At 39.7% G+C, this 25,288-nt stretch overlaps 1 non-coding gene across 1 annotated transcript; it reads right to left on the bottom strand.

Annotated features, from left to right (window-relative positions):
* Window positions 1-17,171: 17,171 nt before the first annotated feature.
* On the bottom strand, window positions 17,172-17,278 carry LOC112998661 (small nucleolar RNA R71). The gene has a single exon (XR_003263755.1). It is a non-coding gene; the product is annotated as a small nucleolar RNA R71 (small nucleolar RNA).
* Between the last annotated feature and the right edge of the window lie 8,010 nt (window positions 17,279-25,288).

The raw sequence follows: 25,288 nt of genomic DNA on the forward strand, positions 1-25,288 counted from the left end.
ATTTGTTGAAAGCATGCTAAACTTGACATGTTTGATGTGAGTAAAGCTACCCATTCTGTTTTAGGGTTTTATGATGATGCTTTGTGATATTTGTATGCTGAAATTGTTGGTAGAAAATTGGTAGAGATGATGGGGAGAGTTAATTTAGGGTTAAATGTGAGAATGGTAGTGATGTGAGTGGAAAAGTGTGCGATTTTGAGGGTTTGAAAAGCCAAATCTGGGGTTAGTGGAAATTGGAGTCTAAAGTGAGTTGATCCTAGTTTAGAATGTCAATTAGGACTTGTAGGAAAGCTTGGGCAGAGCAAGTGAGAAAAAGGAATGACAAGTGTGAAAGAAAAGAGTCATTTCTAGGGTAAATTGGGTGTTGAGAGGCCAAATTTTGAATCGGTGGTGTTTTCACCTTAAAACCAGTTTGAGCAAGTCTAAATCAATGTTATAGACTTGATTGAGATGAGAGTTTACCCCAAAATTACCCAATTCTCATTTTCACTTCTCAAACCTTGAAAATTCACTAAATTGATGGGTTTTGGATACCTAGATTTTGATTTGCCTTGGGCTGAAGTTTTCTTTTGGTTTAAATATGATTTATACATGATTTAGGACTTGTAGGATCCAATTTGAGAAAAATTTGATGTGGGCAAGATGGATTTCGAAATCTGCCCTATTATGCAGAAAAATGCTGTTGAATTGTGCAGCAGAATTTTTCAACATGTGCAGAAAATGCTTGTGCATTGCTAGTCATGGGAAGAATAGTACATTTCGGGTTCCAGGCCGTTTTTAGCAGATCCCAACGGTCAAAATGTAGATTTATGTACTAGGAACCTCTAGTAAAACTTTCAAGGCGATCCAACGGTTAACGAATCGGAACGAAGAGAATGTTACTGGGGTATATGAGTAAGGAAAGCTGTGGAATTTGAATGTGTTTTGGGTAGAGTTTTCTGCCTCTACCCTGTTTTCTTGGTTTAGGGTAGTTTCATGATATTTGGATTTGAATTTCTTGGATATTGTGGAAGCTTGGAGGGATTGATGGGGACCCGGTGCTGAGAGGAACGAGGATAAAAGCTACGTAGGAGTGCGTGAGCTCAATTGAAAGGTGGGCAACTGGGGATGGTGTGTTTATGTATGACTTGTGGAAGTGGGAGAATTGATTTGCGCCATCGCCCGATCACCACCTAGTACCACATATGACGGGTGCCCCATAATCCAACAAGCTTGATGTGAGAAAGCGTGGAAGAGTCAGTCTTCCTACTTTTGTTTGTTGACCACAGAGTGGTACCTGGAGATATGTCGCGGGGGTCAGGAGACCTTGGGGACGTCAAGTGGGGTGCTATTGCCCAAAACGAAGCTTGACCAATCCCGACCCAACCCGGGCATAATCAGTCAGTGAGAACCTGTGACGTAACTAAACATGCGAGCTCCTGGTAGTCAACCAATAAAAGAACAAAGTCCACAAAGCAAGGAGGCTTGTGTGGCGGCTGGCCAGCTATGTATCTTGAGTGGTATATAGAAATTAGCCTCTGGTAATCGATTACCATTCGTGGGTAATCGATTACAGGGCTTAAAAATGGAGACAGGAAGTTAAAATGGCCTCTGGTAATCGATTACCAATGGGTGTAATCGATTACACAGAGTGACAGGGCACTGGTAATCGATTACCAGTTGGGTGTAATCGATTACACTGTGCTACCTGCCACTGGTAATCGATTACCATTTAGGTGTAATCGATTACACAGTGTAATTTGTAGATTTCCATGTGCAAAAGCTATGTAATTCGTGTTTGGGCACTGGTAATCGATTACATACTTTGGTAATCGATTACCAGAGAGGAAATCCATTGAGAGAGACCTTTTGACTATGTGTAGCGGTTATGGGACGCATTGTATTGTTACCTGTGGTTAGATTTGTTGTTAAAGAGTCTATCCTCTTCCTTTTATCTCTTGTAGATCGCGATGGCAGCGCAGTTGATCCATGATCGTGTGGTGATGGAGTGCCTAGAGGGTGTTTGGGAGACCCTCGAAGGCAATGAGAGGTGCCGATTTCGTGGCGCGATTCGACTCACTGCTACTTCATTAGTACATTCGGAAGAACCCGCACGCACGCTTCAGCAGCCTGTGGAGTGGATACTACCTACACCTACTCCATATCGACTAGTGGAGCCAGTTCAAGTGATAGAGGTGTCATCCTCTGAAGAAGATCTTGAAGAGGACCCAGAGGAGTTACCTCCTGAACCTGCTGTGGATGCCCTTGACTTCCCAGAGGATGATGAGGACCCACTCCTTGATGTTGATTCACCAGAGGATGTTATGTCAGCATCTAAGGCAGACTCTACAGAGGAGAGCGACCCTGGAGGGACAGCGAATAGTGATGACTCTTCATCGTAGCAGACGGCTCCTTAGACTAGGCGTATATACTTTTTGTGGGTGGGTGTATCTAGTTCAGACTGCTAGGTTTACTCTTTGATTTTGGGTGGGTAGACCTATGTATAGAAATTTTGATGATGTATATATGTGGCTGAAGCCATCACAGTTGTTACCTTTGCTCTGGATGTCACTATGTATTTTGCAAACTCCCATATTTTGGACAATTTTAGATGATGAATGTAATTATGTTTAATCTTGTTATTTGAAAAAGGGAGTGTTAACAAATTTTATTTGAAAAGAGTTTACCGACCGTATCTTATTATCTTTCACGTGACGACCTAAAATGATGGCTGGTATATTTTTGAAAGAGTAAAATAGTTTAGAGGTTATGAGTGATCAGAAAGAAATGACTCCGAATAGAGTTGTGAACTGGCCATTCAGGACTCTATAGTGATAATTTTCCTTCTGAATTTAATTACAGTGTGAAAAAAAAGAGAGAGAAAAGAAAAAGAAAAGAGAAAAAAATTTCCCATGGTTTCTGCTATTTAATTTATTACTATTAAACCAGTCATTATTTAGGGACGCCACACACCATGACTTTATTTTGCACATGATTTCCTATCGAACCAAAAGATCACACGCACGATCACAGATCAATAGGATTTTCTCGAGGGTAGTGTTTTGGAGAGGAAGCTGAGTGTTTCGGTCTTTCCCTCTTTGTTTACGTGGGGCGGGATATCGCCAGTCGAGAGCGACTTTGAATGGCAATCCCAAAGGAAGAACTACTTCAAAAATTGGTTTTCCTTTGCCGACAGTCATTTACCTAGCCGAAAATTTATCTGGTCTGAAGATCTTCTGTTCTCTTTCTTGGTTTCCTGTATTGATCGGGAATTATTCTGTTTTTCCTTCGATCTTTTTTATTTCTTTTTACTTTCTTCCGATCTTCGATCGGGAATCCTTCTTTTCCTTTTCTTTTCTTTCTTTTCATTTCTTCCTTTCCGATCTTTGATTGGGAATTCAGATTTTAGCATTCGTTATTCGCTCTCCCTTGAGGAGATTCTGTGTCCTTTTCTTCGGGGGAAAGGATGAGGATTTTTTTCATGGGCCAAGGTTCAAAATAGCTTAAGGTTTTATCTCAACATGGTCTTTTCATCGTGCGAGCCCGATTTTGATATCTGGGGCAAAACAAATTTGTGTGTCAAGGTGTCGGTCCCAGGTTGAATTTCCATATTATTTCCACGAGGTATGCGTAACAATGATGATTTGGGAACAACGTGCAAAATTAGTCATGGCTACAGCTAGGTGGGTACTCAAGCATCCAGTTTATGACATTGTGATACTAAGGCTTGGGATTTACACAAGTAGACCCAATATTTCCAAATTATGTTCTTTCATCGGTTCAACGAATCCATCCATTCTTATCTCGGTTATTCTGGAAAATAAACTCTTAGCGTCAGTCCCTTGTTTCCAAAAGATATGTTTGCTCTCTATGAATGATTTATTCTTCCTACGACCATAACATGCCAACCTTCGAGGTCTTTCTTTCTTTTTCTTTTTGTTTCATTTTTTATGTTCGCAAAAACTATACATCCATCACCATCTATGAGAAAAGCTTTTCTTTGTACACCTACATTCCTATACACGACAAACTTTTTTTGTATACACACGCATAAAAAACTCTTTCTCTTTATATCAACACGGTCTACATAAAAACTCTATTCCTGTTCAAAGATTTCTTTTTCGTTTTTTCAACATACACTCGTGGTTTATACAAAAATTTCTTTATATACACTCATTACTCACACACAAGAATTTCTTTTCACACCTTATTTACACACACACAAAATCTTTCCATACATTTTTTACATATAAAAACTCTTTTCTTTTCTTTATATATAGACACGACATTTGTTCACAACGCCTCTTTCTTTTTCAATTCTTGGTGTTATCATGATTTTTGTTCGTTTTATTTTTAGGACGACGTTCCTAAAGGAAAACTCTACAAGGTTCCGGAATTTCAACAAACATTATCGACTATAACGAAGTAAGCACTAATGCAACAGTCCAAACAAAATGTATGCACAAAACAAAAGACAATCGAAAAACAAAAAAAACAAACGTTAGTCCTCAAGTCATAGAAACACGATAACTTACAAATGATAAATTATGAAACATACGAATTTGGGGATCCCACGGTCATGTGGCTCCGCACGCCACCGGACTCTTGGGTCATGGTAACAAAAGGTGGGGTGGTCGACAAAAGCAGGGCTTTTGCTCCTACGTATCCTCAATTTGTGATGAGGAACTCAGACCTACGTAGTTCTTGATAACTGTGAGACTAAAAATAGTCTCGGTGTTTTCTTTACTAAAATGTGAACATGCTTTAGTAAAGAGACAAAACTTCCAACTGATCAGAGCAACATATGCTTTTTGGATGAAAAACAATGTGTCTATCGGGGAAGGAGAGTATGCTGATGAAATTTTCTCATAACCGTAAATGAGATTTTGGATGTTAGCATTTCGTTTCTAAACGACCATTTAGAGGAAACACTGGGTCCAACAAAAATAGGAGAAAATCACTCAAAGTGTATCAATCTCACACAGGTAAGTGTTTTATCCTAATTCTGAACCATAGATATGTCATGACTTGATTTTGCAAATCATTTCCTATCAAATCAAAGATTACATGCGTGATCATGGATCAATAGTACTTTTTCTTGGGAATGGTTTGTTTTTCTTGGTGGGAAATTTGGCTTTGAGTGTTTTTGGCCTTTTCCTTTTTTTTTTTTTTTTTTTGTTTAGTGTGAGGTGAATAAGTCACCGACGCACAGGATTTTGGTTGGCAATCAAAGGGAGAGGGCCACTTTAGGTCGTGGTTTCCTTTCTTTTCTTGTTTACTTGGTGACAACTTTGTATTGTTCAGATATTGTCTGGTCCAAAGACCTTTCTGCATATTTCTTCTGTTTTCTTCCGATCTTTGATCGGGAACTATCTTTCTTTTTTTGCTTTCTCCCACTCTTTGATTGAGAATTTTCTTTCTTTTTTGCTTTCTCCCTTTCTTTGATTGAGAATTTTCTTTTTTTGTTTTCTTCCGAGGGCAAGGATTGACATTCTCACCCAGGGTCAAGGTTTATGATAAGTTGGGATTTAGGCTTAAGGCTTGTAGAACGGCTGGTCACGATATATGTCAGGGTTTGGCCAGCGGTTTGGGGATAAAGGGGATGTCCCACATTATTTCCATGATACACATGCAACAATCATGATTAGGAAATTTTATGAAAAACTAGTCATGCATGCACCCATGTGGACACTCAAGCATCAAGTTTTTATGGTCATGTGACACTAGGGCTCAGGATTCATTTTTTCCTATTTAAGTCAACCCAGTGCTTCCAAAACATGTTCTTTTATCAGTTCATGCATTTATCCATGTCTATTTTGGGCGTTCGGGAAAACTTTCACAGCATTCACCATTCAGGTGCATACACATATTTTTTCAAAAACTGGTTATGATCAGTGAATTTTTTTCAAAGAAAAGCTGGAAGGTATCTCTTTTCAAAAGCGTGCTGGCTTTTCAGCTGAAAGATATATTTTTGTTCTCCCTTTTTTTTTCTTCTTTTTTTAAACAGCTTGTAACCTGGACACGGTTGATGCCCGAGATCACATCTTTTTTTCGAAAAAGGCGTGCGAACGAAAGTGCACAATACCTACATATTCTTTTTTTTTGACGTATTTTTGCTATATACATGCATATCCAAGGTATCTTGCTACCTAAACATACATACATACATACATATATATATATATATATATATATATATATATATATATATTGTGAGGTATTTTTGCTATATACATGCATATCTATATATATATATATATATATATTGTGAGGTATTTTTGCTATATACATGCATATCTAAGGTATTTTCACTACCTAAACATACATATATATATTTTGTGAGGTATGACTACCTTATGAGCTTGTGCTTGTTTTATTTAAATTCCTAGGATCATGAACAATTAGGTGTGTCCTACTATGACTGGAGAAACAAAGGTGATCAAATAACAAGCAGAGATTTAAAAGGTACTAGGTTGCCTCCTAGTAGCGCTTCTTTAACGTCTTGAGCTGGACGCGTGATGACTTGTCGGTCACGGACCTAGTACTTTGCTTACCTTTGGCTTTGGACTTGGTCGCCCATTGGTCGGCCATGTGTCGTAGGCAACGCTTTAACCTTTTTGTGGATGAGCTGAGGGGCTTTGGAGGTGGCAGCGGTGTGTATGTTGCCTGCTACCGGCCATCCCCAGGCTGCCGTGGTGTTTCTCCCTGCGCCTGCCTGGGGGCGCAGTACTTCTTGATGAAAGATTGGTTGGTAGGGGGCCTTATGACCTTGCTGGGGGTGACAGGCACCCCGTCGAACTGACAGAGGCCCGTAATCAGAGCTGGAAACCCCAAGACCCTGTTGGACTTCTCAGGGTCCATTGGGTGTCTTGCGGGCGCGATCCCTGCAAACAATAAATGACATTAGAAATCAATTGAGCGATGTGCATACTTACTAATGTCATGATGGTGTGACCTTCCTGGGGGGAACAGGCACCCTGTAGGACTGACAGAGGCCCGTAACCAAAGCTGGAGATCCCAGGGCCCTGTTGGACTTCTTCGGGTCCACTGGGTGTCTTGTGGGCACGACCCCTGCAAATAGTAAATGGCATTAGAAATTAGTTGAACCATATGCATACTTACCTATGTCGTGACGGCACAAACCAACCGATACTTTAGCAGGGGAAGATCGGCATTGCGGTCGATGGGCAAAATGTTGCTAAGTAGCAAAGTCATTTATATCTGTGTAAGAGTGGTCATGTTGGTGCGCATGATCCACACTCGTCTCTTTGCAGCGGCACGGGTGAAATCTGGCCCCGGTATGAGTAACGGCAATGGAGTCGTTTGACGTTTAATCAATCCATTGAAATTCCAGGGTTTGTCTCCTTTTTTTTTCTTGTTTAAAAACATCGACGGATGAGAACTTTTGATCTGCCCCTATGTTCACTTAAGGCTCATGCACGATACCCCTCATTGCCCCAGCGTAAGGCTTTGAGGTACAATCGTTGTCTTTCGTCATGACCTTGTAGCAAGGAACCTATTGGGTGAGAATTTATAATCTGCCCCTAGGTTTGTTTGAGGTTTATGCATGGTGCCTTTCATTGCCCCAGTGTAGGGCTTTAAGGTACAATCGTTGTCTTTCGTCATGACCTTGTAGCAAGGAACCTATTGGGTGAGAACTTCTAATCTGCCCCTAGGTTCGTTTGAGGTTTATGCATGGTGCCATTCATTGTCCTAGTGTAGGGCTTTGAGGTACCAATTGTTGTCTTGTTTTCATAGCCTCGTAGTGAGGAAGAATGAAAGAAGCAATTGATTCTTGCAAAAAGAATTTTCCAAGGACGAGAAATAGTTGAAGGATTATTCAGTTGATGGATTAAGTCAAATGACTCCTATGTAGAAGCAAGATGTTTTGATGTCTTGATGATGCTAAAGGATCAAGTGCTTCTAAGTTTTATTCAAGACAAGAATCCAAGAATCCAAGAAAACCAAGATATATGATCAAGTTGATCTCTAGAATCTTAGGAAGAAGTTTCCAAATTGAAAAAGCAAAAGGTTTGACCAAAGAATTCTATCTAAATCATTTCAAATTGAGATTTACTCTATGGTAATCGATTACCAGCAGCTAAAAATGTTTATAACAGTCACTAGAAATTTGAATTCAAAATTTATAATGTGTAATTGATTACACATGGAAGGTAATTGATTACCAGCAGTTTATTGAACGTTTTAATTCAAATTTTAAAACCTGTAATCGATTACACAAGTCTTGTAATCGATTACCAGAGGAGATTTTTAGAAAATAATTTCCAAGAGTCACATCTGTTCAAATGGTTTATGAATGGCCATCAAGGGTCTATTTACATGTGACTCGGAAACACGAATTTAAAGAGAGTTTTCATTGCCCAAAAAGTTTTATCCTCTCAAAAGATTAAGAGAGTTTTTCTGAACTGAAATGTCTTATCCTCTCAAAAAGATTCCTTGGTCAACCACTTGTATATTCAATAAGGAATTTTGATTGATCTTCATTGTACAATCTATCTCTTTTAAGAGATATTTCTCCTTCTCTTCTTCTCATTTCTGAAAAGGGATTAAGACACCGTGGGTCTCTTGTTGTAGAGGATTCCTGAACACAAGGGAAGGGTTGTCCCTGTGTGGTTCAGACTTTGTAAAAGGAGTTTTACAAAGAGAGTGGAAAATCTCAAGTGGGTTGCTTGAGGACTGTACGTAGGCACGGAAGTGGCCGAACCGGTATAAATCAAGTTCGCATTCCTCTCTTCCCTTAAACTTCTTCTATTTATTGCTATTTATCTTTTGCTTTAGAGAAGTTTATTTTGAATTGTCTTTGGAGTAATTCATGTTAAGGGTGCATTGTTAATCCAAAAAGAGAGAGTGAAAGTTTAATTGGGGAATAGTCTTTGTATCTTAATTCAACCCCCCCTTCTTAAAATAACTGAGGCCATTTGTCCAACATCCTATTCTTGATAACTCACTTCTCTCTAAAAAGACAAAATTTCCGGAATGATAAAATGAGGTCACATGAACGTCTTGAAAACACAGTCAATCAAATGCTTTTTTTTTAACTTTTTTTTATTTTGAAAATTATTTGTTTTGAACTTTACTCGTTGTTTTATGGCACCCCCACCAACGTGCAAGACGAGTAATTTCTGATTGAACGGTCTTGGAAGTCAGCACTAAGGAGCGCATGTCGCTTGAGCAAACAAACCAATGGCTTACACCCACATTCCAGTGGAAGCAAAGATGTAATTACGAGAGGATGAGGGACAAAGATGTCAGATTTATCCATTTTATTTAGCATTGTAACTATGGTTTACAATAATGGCATAAAATTGAAGATCCTGATGAGTCATTAGAGACATCTAACAACAACTTTCAAAATTGCCCCATGTGTGGTGTCACTTGTCAGTGTTAGGATCCAACAAGCGATTCTCCTCAAATTTCAGCCAGCCCACATCAATTAGACTTTGCACCTTATGCTTCAGGGTCATACAGTGCTCAATGGAATGCCCCAGGGCTCCTCCATGATATGCACATGTTGCGTTCAAGCTGTATCCTCAGAAAAATGGAGGTTGAGGAAACCTAGCAGGGGTTATGGCTACCACTGAATTATCGAGTAGATATGAGAGCAAGTTTAGCATATGACACCGGAATTTGGAGTGAATCCTACAGGCTTTTTGCTGCAAAATTCCTTTTTGGTTGGTGTTTTGGTTCGTGCTAAAGGTGTTGTTTAGCATTGGTTGTGTGGTAGACAGGCTTTGTGGTTGATTTAGGGATGGCCTTTATGGATAACTGGGTGGTGGGTAAGGAGATGGGTTGTTATTGGCTGAGTAACGACATTGTTGGGTTGGTGGGAAACTTGGCCATATAGGAATGGCAGTCACAACATGGGTTTCTCCTTCATCCTCACCCTCTTCATTTGCCCCAGTTTTCTCATTCGTCCAAGCAGGATGACTAAATTTGCCTCTTTTCGGACCCATATCGATCCTTTCACTGGCGAAGACCAAATCCCCAAAGCTTTGAAGGTGCGTAGCCCACCATCTTTTCATAGTAGAATACCGATAATGTGTCGACCATCACGATTACCATCTCCCTTTCCATCATTGGGGGTGCCACTTGGGCTGCCAGATCCCTCCACCTTTGGGTGTATTCTTTGAAAGATTCATGCCCCTTTTTGCACATGTTCTGTAGTTGTATCCTATCAGGAACCATATCACAATTGTACTGATACTGCCTAACGAAGGCAACCATTAGGTCCTTCCAAGAATGGACTCGGGAAGGTTCCAAGTTACTCTTGGAAGGAATGTATCAGCAATTCCTCATCTTTTGCGTATGCCCCTATCTTCTGACAATACATCTTTAGATGGTTCTTGGGGCAAGTAGTCCCCTTGTGCTTGTCAAAGTCCAGCACCTTGAACTTGGGAGGGGTGATGATATTGGGTACTAGGAACAACTCTTCTAGGTTAGAAAAGGCATAATCTTTACCTCTTTCAATGGCCCTGAGCCTTTCCCCTAGATGATCCAACTCTCCCATTTCTGCCATAGCATGAGGATTTTTACCCAGTGTGGAATGCAAGGGGTGTAGTTGTGGGTGATACTGAGGGCCCTCCCAAGTGTTTTGCAGGGGTATATCACCAACTGCTTGCCCTTCAGTGGCATATCCGAGGCAAGGCTTGAAGTCGGCTAGATTGTGGTGGGGCATTTTATGTGCCTCACCCATGGGTGCATGATCAGTTTTGGGTTGTTGGCTCTCAATGAGTATAGGAGTGGAGTTATTGACATCCTTATTGGGAGTGTACGCCACAATGGGTGATGTATAGTTGGGTGGCAAGCCATATGGTGGGAAGACGTGCTTGTTTTGAATTTGCACATCATGGGGTCGTCCGTACTTCCCAAATCTTTGCCCACCATATCTGAGGTTGGATGATTCATTTGGTTGAGATCAGATGGGGGCATCAGGTTCACCTTAGTAACAGCGCTGGTAGCGGCAACTGCAACCGCATTGGCTTCCATTATCTTCTTCATGCTCATCATGGCCTCCATCATTGTGGCCATGGCCTCCATGTCGGCCTTCACCTTCTCTTGCACCTCCTCTACTTTACCCATTACTCTAGCTCTAGCACAGGTTCGGTAGGGGCACCGTAAAGCGTGTTCTTTTCTTTTTTATAACAATTATTAAGTTCTTCTCTTTTTTTTTCAAGGAAAGAATGCAATGAGCAATGCAAACAATGAACAACATGGATGTATGCACAGTTGAAGTATTATGAATTTTTATGCAGGATATGGGGTTGAATCAATTTAGATTTTCAACATGGTCCATGACATCTTCGTCTAGGTGAAACTGGAAGTAACAGGGACATCGACAGTCCTAAATATGTTTGGCAGTAGACGAAGCAGCGATGTAACTCGATCCATCTTTTGTCCCAATTTTTGCAAGATGGTTACTTCTATATTTCAACTTGACTTGATGAACCTTTTCGTAAAAGCACGAGCTTGGTTCAACCCTATAATCCAAGGAATGGAAATTCTGATCGTCAATACTTCAACAACATTTCATAGGGATGAATGACTCGAGCATACTTTAAGCCATGCATGGAAAATGTAATTATGAAATTGAGATGCCCGAAGAAACATCATTTCCTAGTTAACCATGCATTAGGTACCATGTTCAATCATTTTGTTTTCAAGTGAAACGGGTTTATGATCCCAACATGGTTGGCTCATGGTACCGAATATATGCAACTAAGAATGCATCATGGATTTTCAAGCTTCCTTTTTTGTTTTTGTTTTGCAGAGGAAAATGCAAGGATCATGCACGAGCGAACATGAAAACAAAAGGTATGCAATTTGTAGAACAAAAAGTATGTTGAACGCATATGCATGATGATGCAATGACTCATGCAAAATGTGATGCTGGAATATGATAAATGACAAATGCAGGAACGATATGTTCATTATGATGCCATGAAGAGATGCTTATGCGATGCATGATATGAATGCATTTACGGACACGAGGGCCTGGAAAATTATCTCTTCTTACTTGCGCATTTGGGGGTGCAGTGCCCCATGTGTGCAGTTTAAGAAGGTGATATGGATCTTCCGGCTTCCCATGACAAAAGACGAAACCAACATACAACGTGTGCGTGACGACATGATGTAGACGCATAAAAGAATAACACGGGGATGCACATAGCATGGCAATATCCACAAATAATCATACAACAAAGACGTACATGACATTTAGGTCTACATGCATGGCAGTGTTAAAAATGGCACGCAATGTGTTTGCTCCGTGCCCCTATTTTAGGGACCTATAGGATAATATCTAGGGGTCTCTAATAACTACTCCCAATGATCCATATCTCACATGGCTGTTTTCTAGAGGTATCATCACTCAAGATAATAATATTGCGGCGGTATGGAATACCAGCGACAACACATTATAAAGAGAGAAAGATCTAGACGAGGTTTCACTATTATCAAGCAAGTCGGAGACCTAGCATGACCATAGATTCACCTCCACTCCTTAGATTTCCATGAACCCGGGTATAGGGCCCCTTTTTACTCAAACCCGTGGGTGCTTAGAATGCGGTGTAAAAATGTGGAAAAGACAGCATTTATTATTTTTACACAGTTCAAGAAAAATGCAAACACAAAGTTTCATAATTCCACACTTTCCTAAAATAGGCCTAACTCACAAAAACAGTCCCCAGTGGAGTCGCCAACTGTCGCAACCTACCCTTTTGCGGGCGAGCGAGGCGAGGCTCATGGGTGCATCTTCCAAAGGAGGAAAATGCGCGGAGTCGCCACCAACGTTTATTTGTGGAAAACGTCGAAAAAATCGAAGGAAACTGGTCATAAAGAATATTCCAGATTCGGGAGTTGAATTTACGTTTGAGGAAGGTATCAACGCCTCTCACGTTTGTCCCAAAGGACAACAGCCTTAAATTAGAATTGTGTGAAATTGTGTATCTAAACTTTTATTTCTTTTTTATTTTTGAGGTCGACAAAAGCAGGGCTCTTGCTCCTACGTACCCTCCATCAAAGAGGAAATCAGACCTACGTAATTCTTTCAAAAGAGCGAATCAAGCGATTCTTTTTACTTGGATGGAGGTCTTTTTAAGGCGTTGGACATTAAAATGACCCATTTTTACTTGGTGAGAAAAACTGAGGTATCGAACCTTAAAATCCTTTTTAGTGATTTTTTGCGGATGAGCTTGACTTTGTGAGTTGATTTTAGCCTTAGTTTCACCTTAGTTATTAGTCAATTCAATTAAGAAAGAGAAATCCCAAAGACAAACGTCGGATTGATTTTTTTGGTTTATTTTACTAAAAGATATTTTTTTATTATTATATTACTATTTTACCTCTTTTTGGTTTCCAACGTGGTTACGACATGACCGAACGGTCGGATTTCATTTTAACAGAAACTAACAGATATTATAAATCAAATGATCGGTGGAAATTTAGTTTATTTTTTTATTAGGCGAGAAAATGACTTAAGTAAATGACTAAAGCACGTCAAAATGGGGTACGGAAAGTAAATGAAACGAAAATAAAAGTATGCGAAACAAATGGGGACCACCAAGGGTACATAGAATGAATTAAAAAGTTTTATTTCGGGAACTTACCCGTTGAAGACCGAAGAACGACGAAGGACGAAGAACGGTTGAAAATCTTCGCGAAATCACTCACGGAAACGTTACGGAAGCGCCTCAGCTTGGATTTTCTTCACGGAAACTATTTCCCTCACTAATTTTAAGTGATTACGAAGTACCAGAAGGGCTGAACCCCTTTCTCCTTCACTCCTCCCCCTATTTATAGGATAATAGGGGATGAGCTTGCCACCCAACTCGCCCAGGCGAGCCAGGTTGCTTCCTCCAGAAGCAACCGCCTTCTGGAGGAACATCCTGGAAGGCCTGAGTGGGCTTGGTTGCTATTTGCACCCCTTTTTTTACTAAATACACCCCTTTGCTTTTTTGGTGATTCTTTTTCCGTAACGTTACGAAACTTTACAAATTTCATAACGATACTTGTTTTCTTTCCGTAAGGTTACGGAACCTTACAGGTCATGTAATTACTCCTTTTTTAGCTTTCGGAATGTTACGGAAACTCACGGATTGCGTAACAATACTTCCTTTTGATTTCCGGCATGTTACAGAATTTCATGGATTGCGTAACAATGCTTCCTTTTGATTTCCGGCATGTCTCGGAACTTCACGTATTGTGCAACAAAGGGTGCCAAGTACCTCGAAGCGATCAACCAAAGGTTGCATGCCGTCAAACAATAGTCCCCGGACGAAATTAGGGTATGACAACGGTATAGATCCGATGATGAGTCCTGTGAAGGTACTAATACTGAGGACCCATATGTCGATTTTAAGTAGCTAGTAAACCAAGCTGATGATGAAGAAGAGGAAGATTGGGAGCTTCCCCCAGAACTCCAAAGAATGGTCGAACAGGAAGATCGAGAAATGAAGCCACACCAAGAGGAGACAGAAATTGTAAACTTAGGCGTTGGTGAGGAAAAGCAGGAGGTAAAGGTTGGCATAGGCATGAGCATGCCTATCCAAGATGCATTGGTGGCTCTGTGATGTGCCATCATTTTCTTCTATTTTCTAAACCCTTTTTGCATCATTTTAATTATTGATTGGTCTTAATTGTCAATTAATTAGGCAGTTTTATAATTTGGGCTCATTTAGCTAATTTGATGTTTTTAATCTAATTTCAGGAATTAATGAAACATTGGGTGGACTTGAAGAGGGCAAATAAAGCAGCGCTTACCTTAGTTAATTTCTAATTAGGAAATTTCGCAATTTTATTTTATGTTGTTCAGTGTTTATTTCGTTTTGGGCCAGAGTATTGTAATAGGGCCCAGTGACTTTGAGTGACTCTTTTTAAATAGCTGCCTTGGGATTCGTGCAGGGGATTCTATTCTGTTATGCTATTCATTATTCAGAGCTTTGTTTTAGGGTTTTTCGTTTTTCTGTTTTGCTGCTTCTGAGTTCGTAATGCAATTTTACGTTTTCTGCTTCTAATTACAATTTCGTTCTTGCTTCTTCTTTTACTCTCATTTACGTTTCTGTTCCATTTTACATTCCTGTTCGTTTACGTTTCTGTTCATTTACGTTTCCGTTCATTTACGTTTCTGCTTCATGTTTCAATTGCGTTTTCTGTTTGAATCCATGGAAGGCTAGATTTTCTGGTGTTGTTTCCTTTTGAGGACGAAGCCCAACTCTCTTTGAGGTTTCGCTTGTAATGTGGTTTCCTGGCAGTTTTCCCTTCACCAGTTATCCCAATTTCGTGAATATTAATCAGTGCACGCTTCGTGTTCGATTAATTGCCTCTGAGCCTAACTTGCGTTCATGCTTAATGGACGAAGGGCTAACTGGTGTATGTGGTGCCTAATCACGTATTGAAAACCCTAAGTTGATTTTCGCTTAGTAAATTGAAATAGGGTTGGATTAAGTGGTTGACTGTTAGGGACGAATTCTCCATAACCCAGGATAAGAGAGTGGCTTCTGAATCAGAGGAAACAACCCGTTTTTAATATTAGTAGTTTCGTATTCCATTTTATTTGTTCTGCTCTTTAATTACCAAACAACCAAACCCCCCCCTCCATCGTTACTGTTACTGCCAGCATATTATGAACATTTGGCTTGTCACTGCTCGTTGGGAAACGACCTAGGATCACTTCCTAGTTACTGCATTTTCATGTTTATTTGATTCGGGTACGGCCTCGATCAAATTTGGCGCTGTTGCCGGGGAGCAGTGTCCAAAGGTTCATAACAGCTAGCTAGTGTTGTGTGTTTAATCCTTTCGTGTTTTAATTGTTAGTATGTGTGTTAGTGTTGATTAGTGTCCTGGTGTTTTGTTTAATGTGTGTTCTGTTTCAGTTTTACCATTAAGCGTTTCCCCTGTTTCAGTCTTGGGTGTTTTGCTGTGAAGATTGTGCTTGAAAACAGAGTAGTAGTAGAAATCAGCTTGCGGCAAAAACAGAGTAGTAGTAGAAATCAGCTAGAGACGGATTTTAGCGACCACCCATGCTGAATTATTTGAGATTTTTTGTTTTAGTAGCTAGGGTTGTAATTTTTGGCTGAATTTTTTTGTGGTAACTTCTTTTAATCCATATTTTGTGGGAAAAATAGCTAGAGCCTTTAGTTTGGTCAGATTTGAAAGTTCCAAAAAACTAGCAAATTTTGTGTTTGTCAAAACTTCAAACGGCCATAACTTTTGCTCCGGTTATCAGAATCGCAATTATTATATATGCATTTGGGGTAGAAAAAAATTTCCTACGCCTTCGCAGCCCGCCATAGGCCAGCTGAGGTCTCCATCATCGAAAAAAAGCGATTCTGTCAGAAGTTTTTTATTTTTCAAGTTTTATTCACTTATTTTTCTTAACCTACCAATTTTAGCTTTCATAGTTAGACTTTGAATTTATGTCTGAAATTTTTTGTGCTATCTTCTAATCATTTTATAAGGTTGCTCACAAAATTTCAAGTCATTTGGATATCATTTGAGGGTAGCTGTAGTTCAAACCTACACCTTTATTTACATGACAAGGCAACTAGTTGTGTGCATGCTGAATGTAGTGTATGACTAGAGGCAATCCATCTGACTTACAACCCTTTGATCCTGAGATAGATAGGACATTTCATAGATTAGTTAGGCATCATTTTATACCTTTTGATCATTCTGAGCATTCCATAACTGGTGAATCTGTGCATTCTGTTATTGGTGATTTTGAACATCCTGATCTTGAGCATTATAATTTTGAGCATTCTGATTCTGAGCATTCTGATTTTGCACATTCTCAGAACATGGCACAACCTCCACCTCATGAGAGGACTCTAAGGGAAATGGCTGCACCTGATTTCACCTATGAAAGCTTGTGCATCCAATACCCTGATGAGGATGTCCCATATGTTCTTAAAACTGGACTGATTCATTTGCTTCCAAAGTTTCATGGCCTTGCAGGTGAAGACCCACACAAACATTTGAAAGAATTTCACATTGTCTGCTCCACCATGAAACCCCCAGATGTCCAAGAGGATCACATATTTCTGAAGGCTTTTCCTCACTCATTAGAGGGAGTGGCAAAGGACTGGCTGTATTACCTTGCTCCAAGGTCCATCACGAGCTGGGATGACCTTAAGAGAGTATTCTTAGAAAAAATTTTCCCTGCTTCCAGGACCACAGCCATCAGGAAGGATATCTCAGGTATTAGACAACTCAGTGGAGAGAGCCTGTATGAGTACTGAGAGAGATTTAAGAAACTATGTGCCAGTTGCCCCCACCATCAGATTTCAGAACAGCTTCTTCTCCAATACTTTTATGAAGGACTCAGTAATATGGAGAGAAGTATGATAGATGCTGCCAGTGGTGGAGCCCTTGGAGACATGACTCCTGCTGAAGCCAGAAATTTAATTGAGAAGATGGCCTCCAACTCCCAGCAGTTTAGTGCCAGAAATGATGCCATAGTCATTAGAGGAGTGCATGAGGTAGCTACAAACCCATCTGCATCATCTGAAACTAAGAAGCTTGAAGGCAAACTGGATGCGTTGGTCAACTTGGTAACCCAGCTGGCCTTGAATCAGAAATCTGTACCTGTCGCAAGGATTTGTGGTTTGTGCTCCTCTGCTGACCACCATACAGACCTTTGCCCTTCCATGCAGCAACCTGGAGCAATTGAACAGCCTGAAGCTTATGCAGCAAATATATACAATAGACCTCCTCAACCTCAGCAGCAAAATCAACCACAGCAGAGCAATTATGACCTTTCCAGCAACAGATACAACCCTGGATGGAGGAATCACCCTAACCTCAGATGGTCCAGCCCTCAGCAACAACAACAGCAGCCTGCTCCTTCCTTCCAAAATGCTGCTGGCCCAAGCAGACCATACATTCCTCCACCAATCCAACAACAGCAACAACCCCAGAAACAGCCAATAGTTGAGGCCCCTCCACAACCTTCCCTCGAAGAACTTGTGAGGCAAATGACTATGCAGAACATGCAGTTTCAGCAAGAGACCAGAGCCTCCATTCAGAGCTTAACCAATCAGATGGGACAATTGGCTACCCAATTGAATCAACAACAATCCCAGAATTCTGACAAGCTGCCTTCTCAAGCTGTCCAAAATCCCAAAAATGTCAGTGCCATTTCATTGAGGTCGGGAAAGCAATGTCAAGGACCTCAACCCGTAGCACCGTCCTCATCTGCAAATGAGCCTGCCAAACTTCACTCTATTCCAGAAAAAGGTGATGACAAAAATTTACCTAACAATTTCTGTGCAGGTGAATCTTCTTCCACAGGTAATTCTGATTTGCAGAAGCAGCACATTCCCCCTCTTCCATTCCCTCCAAGAGCAGTTTCCAACAAAAAAATGGAAGAGGCAGAGAAAGAGATCTTGGAAACGTTTAGAAAAGTAGAGGTAAACATACCTCTGTTGGATGCAATAAAGCAAATTCCAAGATATGCCAAATTCTTGAAGGAGCTGTGCACTAATAAGCGGAAGCTTAAAGGGAGTGAACGAATTAGCATGGGCAGAAATGTCTCCGCATTGATTGGTAAATCTGTTCCTCAAATTCCTGAAAAATGTAAAGATCCAGGTACATTCAGCATACCTTGTATCATAGGGAATAGTAAGTTTGACAATGCCATGCTAGATTTAGGAGCTTCTGTTAGTGTTATGCCTCTGTCTATTTTTAATTCTCTATCTCTAGGCCCCTTGCAGTCAACTGATGTGGTAATTCATTTAGCTAATAGAAGTGTTGCCTACCCTGTTGGTTTCATAGAAGATGTCTTAGTTAGAGTTGGTGAACTGATTTTCCCTGTTGATTTTTATATTTTGAATATGGAAGATGGATTTTCTCAAGGATCAGTTCCCATCATTCTAGGCAGACCCTTTATGCAAACTGCTAGAACTAAGATAGATGTTTATGCAGGCACACTGTCTATGGAATTTGGTGACATAACTGTTCATTTTAATATTCTGGATGCTATGAAATACCCATCTGAAGATCTTTTTGTATTTCGTGCTGAAATAATTGACCATGTTGTTGATGAATACATGACTGATCTTTATTCTAATCTGCATGCCTCTCACTCTTCATGCATTGAGTCTGAAATTGTACTTGATCATATGTCTGAATTTGATGCTGAGAGTGAATCTGAGAGTGATATTGATTGCATGCCTGGTGGTGGTGTTTTACCTCTTGAGATTGATTTTATAGAGTCAGATAGGACTAACCATGTTTCAGGAAGTACACATACCTCTGACTTTCTTTATAAGGTAAAGGCTGAGAAACCATCTCCTTCTACCACTGTCCAGCCGACCACACCAGAATTGAAGCCTCTGCCATCAAATTTAAAATACGCTTACTTGGATGATAGCAAGAGTTTTCCAGTGATTATATCTGCCTCCCTTGCTGATGAGCAAGAGGAGAAGTTGTTGTCAGTTCTCAAGAAGCATAAGAAGGCTATAGGCTGGACCCTGGCGGACATTTCTGGTATTAGCCCATCCACATGTATGCATCGAATAAATTTAGAGGATGGAGCTAAACCAGTAAGACAGCCACAGAGAAGACTCAACCCGGTGATTCTTGATGTAGTGAAGAAGGAGATAACCAAGCTTTTGCAAGCTGGAATCATTTATCCTATCTCCGACAACCAATGGGTGAGTCCCGTCCAGGTAGTCCCGAAAAAGACTGGCCTCACAGTGATCAGAAATGAGAAGGAGGAGCTGATTCCTACTCGGGTGCAGAACAGTTGGAGAGTCTGCATTGACTATAGGAGGCTGAACCAGGTTACCAAAAAGGACCATTTTCCCTTGCCATTCATTGACCAGATGCTTGAACGCCTGGCAGGTAAATCCCACTACTGTTTCCTTGATGGTTTTTCTGGTTATATGCAAATTACTATTGCTCGTGAGGATCAGGAAAAGACCACATTCACCTGCCCCTTCGGCACTTTTGCTTATAGGAGGATGCCTTTCGGCCTGTGCAATGCCCCTGGTACCTTCCAGCGGTGCATGATTAGTATTTTCAGTGATTTTTTAGAAAATTGCATAGAGGTGTTTATGGATGATTTCACTGTATATGGATCCTCTTTTGATGGTTGTTTGAATAGTTTGGAAAAAGTTTTGAATAGATGCATTGAAACTAACCTTGTTCTAAATTTTGAAAAATGTCATTTTATGGTTGAGCAAGGTATAGTTTTAGGCCACATTATTTCCAATAAGGGCATTGAAGTAGATCCTGCAAAAATTTCTGTTATTTCACAATTGCCTTACCCCTCTTGTGTGCGAGAGGTGCGATCTTTTCTTGGTCATGCAGGATTCTACAGGCGCTTTATAAGGGATTTTAGCAAAGTAGCCCTTCCACTGTCCAACTTGTTGCAAAAGGAGGTGGAGTTTGACTTTAATGACAGATGCAAAGAGGCTTTTGATTGCCTCAAAAGAGCGTTGACTACCACCCCCATCATCCAGGCACCCGATTGGACAGCCCCTTTTGAGCTTATGTGTGATGCATCAAATTATGCATTGGGGGCTGTCCTTGCTCAGAAAATTGATAAATTGCCCAGGGTGATATATTATGCTTCTAGGACTTTAGATGCTGCCCAAAAAGTGTTATTGTATAATTTTAGGCTTGGACTCATGAGTGGTAAGTTCTTGAAAAATTTCGATCTTATTTGCTTGGTACTCGCATTATTGTTTATACTGACCATGCAGCTCTAAAGTACTTGTTGAAGAAGGCTGATTCTAAGCCTAGGTTGATCCGATGGATGCTCTGGCTCCAAGAGTTTGACTTGGAGATCCGTGATAGGAGCGGAGCACAAAATCTAGTTGCTGATCATTTGAGTCGGATCGAACGTGTCTCTGATGCAGATTCACCTATTCGGGATGATTTCCCGGATGATCATTTGTATATATTGTATAGTATTTCTGACTCTCTTTCTACTCCCTGGTTTGCTAACATTGTCAATTATTTAGTTGCCTTTGTTTTTCCTCCCTTAGCATCTAAGGCCCAAAAAGATAAGATTAAAAGTGATGCTAAGCATTTTATTTGGGATGACCCCTACTTGTGGAAATTGTGCAGTGATCAGGTCATTAGACGGTGCATTCCAGATCATGAGACTGACTCAGTCCTGCAGTTCTGTCATTCTTCCGCACCGGGAGGTCATCTGGGTGTTCAAAGGACAGCTCGCAAAGTGCTTGATTGTGGTTTTTATTGGCCCACCATCTTTAAAGATGCGTGGAAGATCTGCAGCACTTGTGAGCAGTGTCAGAGAGCAGGAAATACACTTACATGGCGACAACAAATGCCTCAGCAACCTATGCTATTCTGTGAGGTGTTTGATGTCTGGGGTATAGATTTCATGGGTCCTTTTCCTGTCTCTTTTGGTTATGTTTACATTCTCCTTGCAGTTGATTATGTTTCAAAATGGGTGGAAGCCAAGCCCACTAGAACTAATGATGCTAAAGTTGTCGCAGACTTTGTCAGGTCTAATCTGTTTTGCAGGTTTGGAGTACCTAAAGCAATTGTTAGTGATCAAGGAACCCATTTTTGCAACAAGACAATGCATGCCCTGCTTAAAAAGTACGGGGTGGTACACAGAGTATCCACACCATACCACCCCCAGACTAATGGACAGGCAGAAATTTCAAACAGGGAAATCAAGAGAATTCTAGAGAAGATTGTGCAGCCAAGCAGGAAAGATTGGAGTACCAGGCTTGATGATGCTCTCTGGGCACATCGGACTGCCTACAAAGCACCCATAGGAATGTCTCCTTATCGGGTTGTCTTTGGAAAGGCATGTCATCTTCCAGTGGAAATTGAGCACAAAGCATACTGGGCAGTGAAGACTTGCAACTTCTCTATGGATCAAGCTAGCGAGGAAAGGAAGTTGCAACTGAGTGAGTTAGATGAAATCCGCCTAGAAGCCTACGAGAATGCCAAGTTCTACAAAGAAAAGACCAAGAAGTTCCATGATAGCATGATAGTTAAAAAAGACTTCGTGGTTGGGCAAAAAGTGTTATTGTATAATTCTAGGCTTGGACTCATGAGTGGTAAGTTGAGGTCTAAGTGGATTGGTCCTTTTGTTGTTACTAATGTTTTTCCTTATGGTACAGTTGAGATCAAAAGCGACTCCACAAATAAGAGCTTCAAGGTCAACGGACATCGACTTAGGCCATTCCTCACGAACCCTTCTTTAGTGGACGTAGTGGTGGAAGAGACTTCCTTACTCCACCCTACTCTTCCTCCACCATGACTTAGGGAGTTTTTCTTTTCCTATCTCCTTCTTTGCTTTTATTACACTTGTCCGGTTCTCTTTGATGATTTAATTGTTTTTAATCTTTTAATTGTGCTACATTGAGGACAATGTGTTGTTTAAGTATGGGGGGGAGTGTTCTTTGGTTTTGCTAGTTTTGATGGTTTTGTTAATTTGTTAGTTGTGTTAATTTGTTAATGTTGTTAGTTTCGTCGGATTTTTAGTTTAATATTTTGGGTCAATTTTGTGTGCACGTACGACTTTGCATGTTTTTCTTTGAATTATAGGATATGTTCAAGAAATGGGTAATTGTTTTGAAAATAAAAGTTCTTGACATTTTGTGACTTGAAATCCTTGATTCTTCTCTACATGTCATGATAGTTTTGAAAGCTCAATTTGAAAGTGATGATTTTACCTTTGTGAGAATTTGAGCCATCCATCATTATAATCATTTGGTGTGTTTTGCCCCATTGATTGCTTGCATAATAGCCTTGGCTTGATTCTTGTTGATGCGTCCTAATTCACATGCATATTTGGAAATGATTAAGGCAATTTTGTTCTTATAAGCTTCTAGCCAAATGGACTTACCTTGAATTAATTCCTTTGATAGCCCTTTTGAGCCTTGTTTCCCTTTCCTTGTTTTGAAGCTCACTACAAGCCTTAAGTGAAAAACCATGATATTACCATATCCTTAAGGAATTTTGGAGCTTTGGAATTGTTTTGGGAATAAGTGTGGGGGGTTTTTGTTTCATTGGACAACTTGTTTTGTTGGCTATGCTTCATGATGTATTTTGGGCCATACTTGATGTACATTGTATATTGGTTAAATGTTGGACATGCTGAATGAAATGTTGTTTCTCAAAGGCTAAAGAGTAAAAAAAAAAAAAAAAAAAAGAAAAGCAATAAAGTTGAGTGAATAAGATCTTAAATGGCACAAGAATGATGAAACTCTTAGTTCTACTCTTCATGTTTAATTTTTATCTTTACTTCTTTTTATTTTCTTATTTTTCTTAAAATGCACTTATTCCCCTTTGCTCCTCTATTCCTTTGGGATTTAGCCACTTATTCCATATTTCTCCATACCTTGTCCTTGGCCCCATTACAACCTTAAAAGACCTTTTGATCCTCATGTGCTTGTGTTTATGGGTTGATTGTCAATTTTAGAATCTTGCCAAGTTTATGTGGTGTTTGCTTTCATGGGTGCTTTGAGGGTAAATAGTAGCCTAGACACTTGAGAGATAGAGTGTATATCTTGTGAGGCTTTATCACTTTTCATTCTTGAGCTGATTAACTATTTTGCCATGATTGGGTTGCTTGGATGATTTTCATGAATGTCTTGACTTTTTGGATCTCCTTATGTTAGATGTTACCCATTCCTTTCATTCCTTGATGTTCATTTAGAAATATGTGAATGTTTTTGTTTGTCTCCCTCTGATATCCTTGGATTTTGTTCTTTGTTTCATTTTGCCCAGGAGTGCAAAAGGCTAAGTATGGGGGGTTTTGATGTGCCATCATTTTCTTCTATTTTCTAAACCCTTTTTGCACCATTTTAATTATTGATTGGTCTTAACTGTCAATTAATTAGGCAGTTTTATAATTTTGGCTCATTTAGCTAATTTGATGTTTTTAATCTAATTTCAGGAATTAATGAAACATTGGGCTTAATCCGGATTTTGGTTGTGGACTTGAAGAGGGCAAATAAAGCAGCGCTTACCTTAGTTAATCAAATAGAGAACAAAATTTTATTGATAAAACTAAAAGTCTGAACTAGAATTGTAAAAAAAAAATGAAAATAAAAGAGAAAGAGAAGAGAGACTAAAACTAAAAATGAAAAATAGAAGAGAGAGAGGAGAGAGAGAAGAGAGAGCTAAACTAGAACCTTGGTGTTGTTATATAGTTTTTTTCAGCCCCAAAGCTTACAAATCTGTTTTAAATCCAAGCCCATAAGTAAAATCAAATCAAATCTAGATAAGATAAGATAAGATAAGATCTAGATGAAATAATATCTAGATGAGATCAAATCTAAATAATATCTAGATAAGATAAGATAAGATCTAATTTTGTAGAATAAATTAGTCAGCCCTCTTCAAGTCCAAGCCCAATTCTAGATTCAAGCCCAATGCTTCATTAATTCCTGAAATTAGATTAAAAACATCAAATTACCTGAATGGGCCCAAATAATAAAATTGCCTAATTAATTTGACAATTAAGACTATTCAGTACTTAAAATGGTGCAAAAAGGGTTAAGAAATAGGAGAAAATAATGGCACATCAAAACCCCCCATACTTAGCCTTTTGCACTCCAGGGAAAAATGAAATAAAGAACAAAATCCAAGGATATCAAAGAGAGACAAACAAAATCATTTACATATTTCTCAATGAACATCAACGAATGAAAGGAATGGGCAACATCTATCATGAAGAGATCCAAAGAGTCAAGACATTCGTGAAAATCATCCAAGCAACCCAATCATGGCAAAATAGTTAATCAGCTCAATAATGAAAAATGATTAAGCCTCACAAGATATACACTCTATCTCTCAAGTGTCTAGGCTACTGTTTACTCTTGAAGCACCCATGAAAACAAACACCACATAGACTTGGCAAAATTGTAAAATTGACAAACGACTTGACAACACATGCATATGAGGATCAAAAGGTCTTTAAAGGTTGTAATGGGGCCAAGGACAAGGTAGGGAAGAAAAATAGGGAATAAGTAGCTAAATCCCAAAGGAATAGAGGAGCAATGGGGAATAAGTGGAAATTAAGCACAAGTAGTAAACCCAAACCCTCTAATATCAACAAAATCAACCAAGGCTCCCAAATCAAGTTCTCATATCAAGACCTTATTTATTCAACTTCACTTCTTTTCTTCTTATTCTTCTTTTTTTTTTTTTTTGAAGAGTACGAAATTGCAGAATTTGCAGCAACTGTTTTTATTTTCATTTTTCATTTTTTTGATTGAACAGTACGGAATTGAAGATTAAAGAAAGAACTAGGCAATATATATATACATCAAGCATGGTGAAACATACCCCCCCCCCC

Source organism: Glycine max, chromosome 12, assembly GCF_000004515.6.
Source record: "Glycine max cultivar Williams 82 chromosome 12, Glycine_max_v4.0, whole genome shotgun sequence".
NCBI lineage: Eukaryota > Viridiplantae > Streptophyta > Magnoliopsida > Fabales > Fabaceae > Glycine > Glycine max.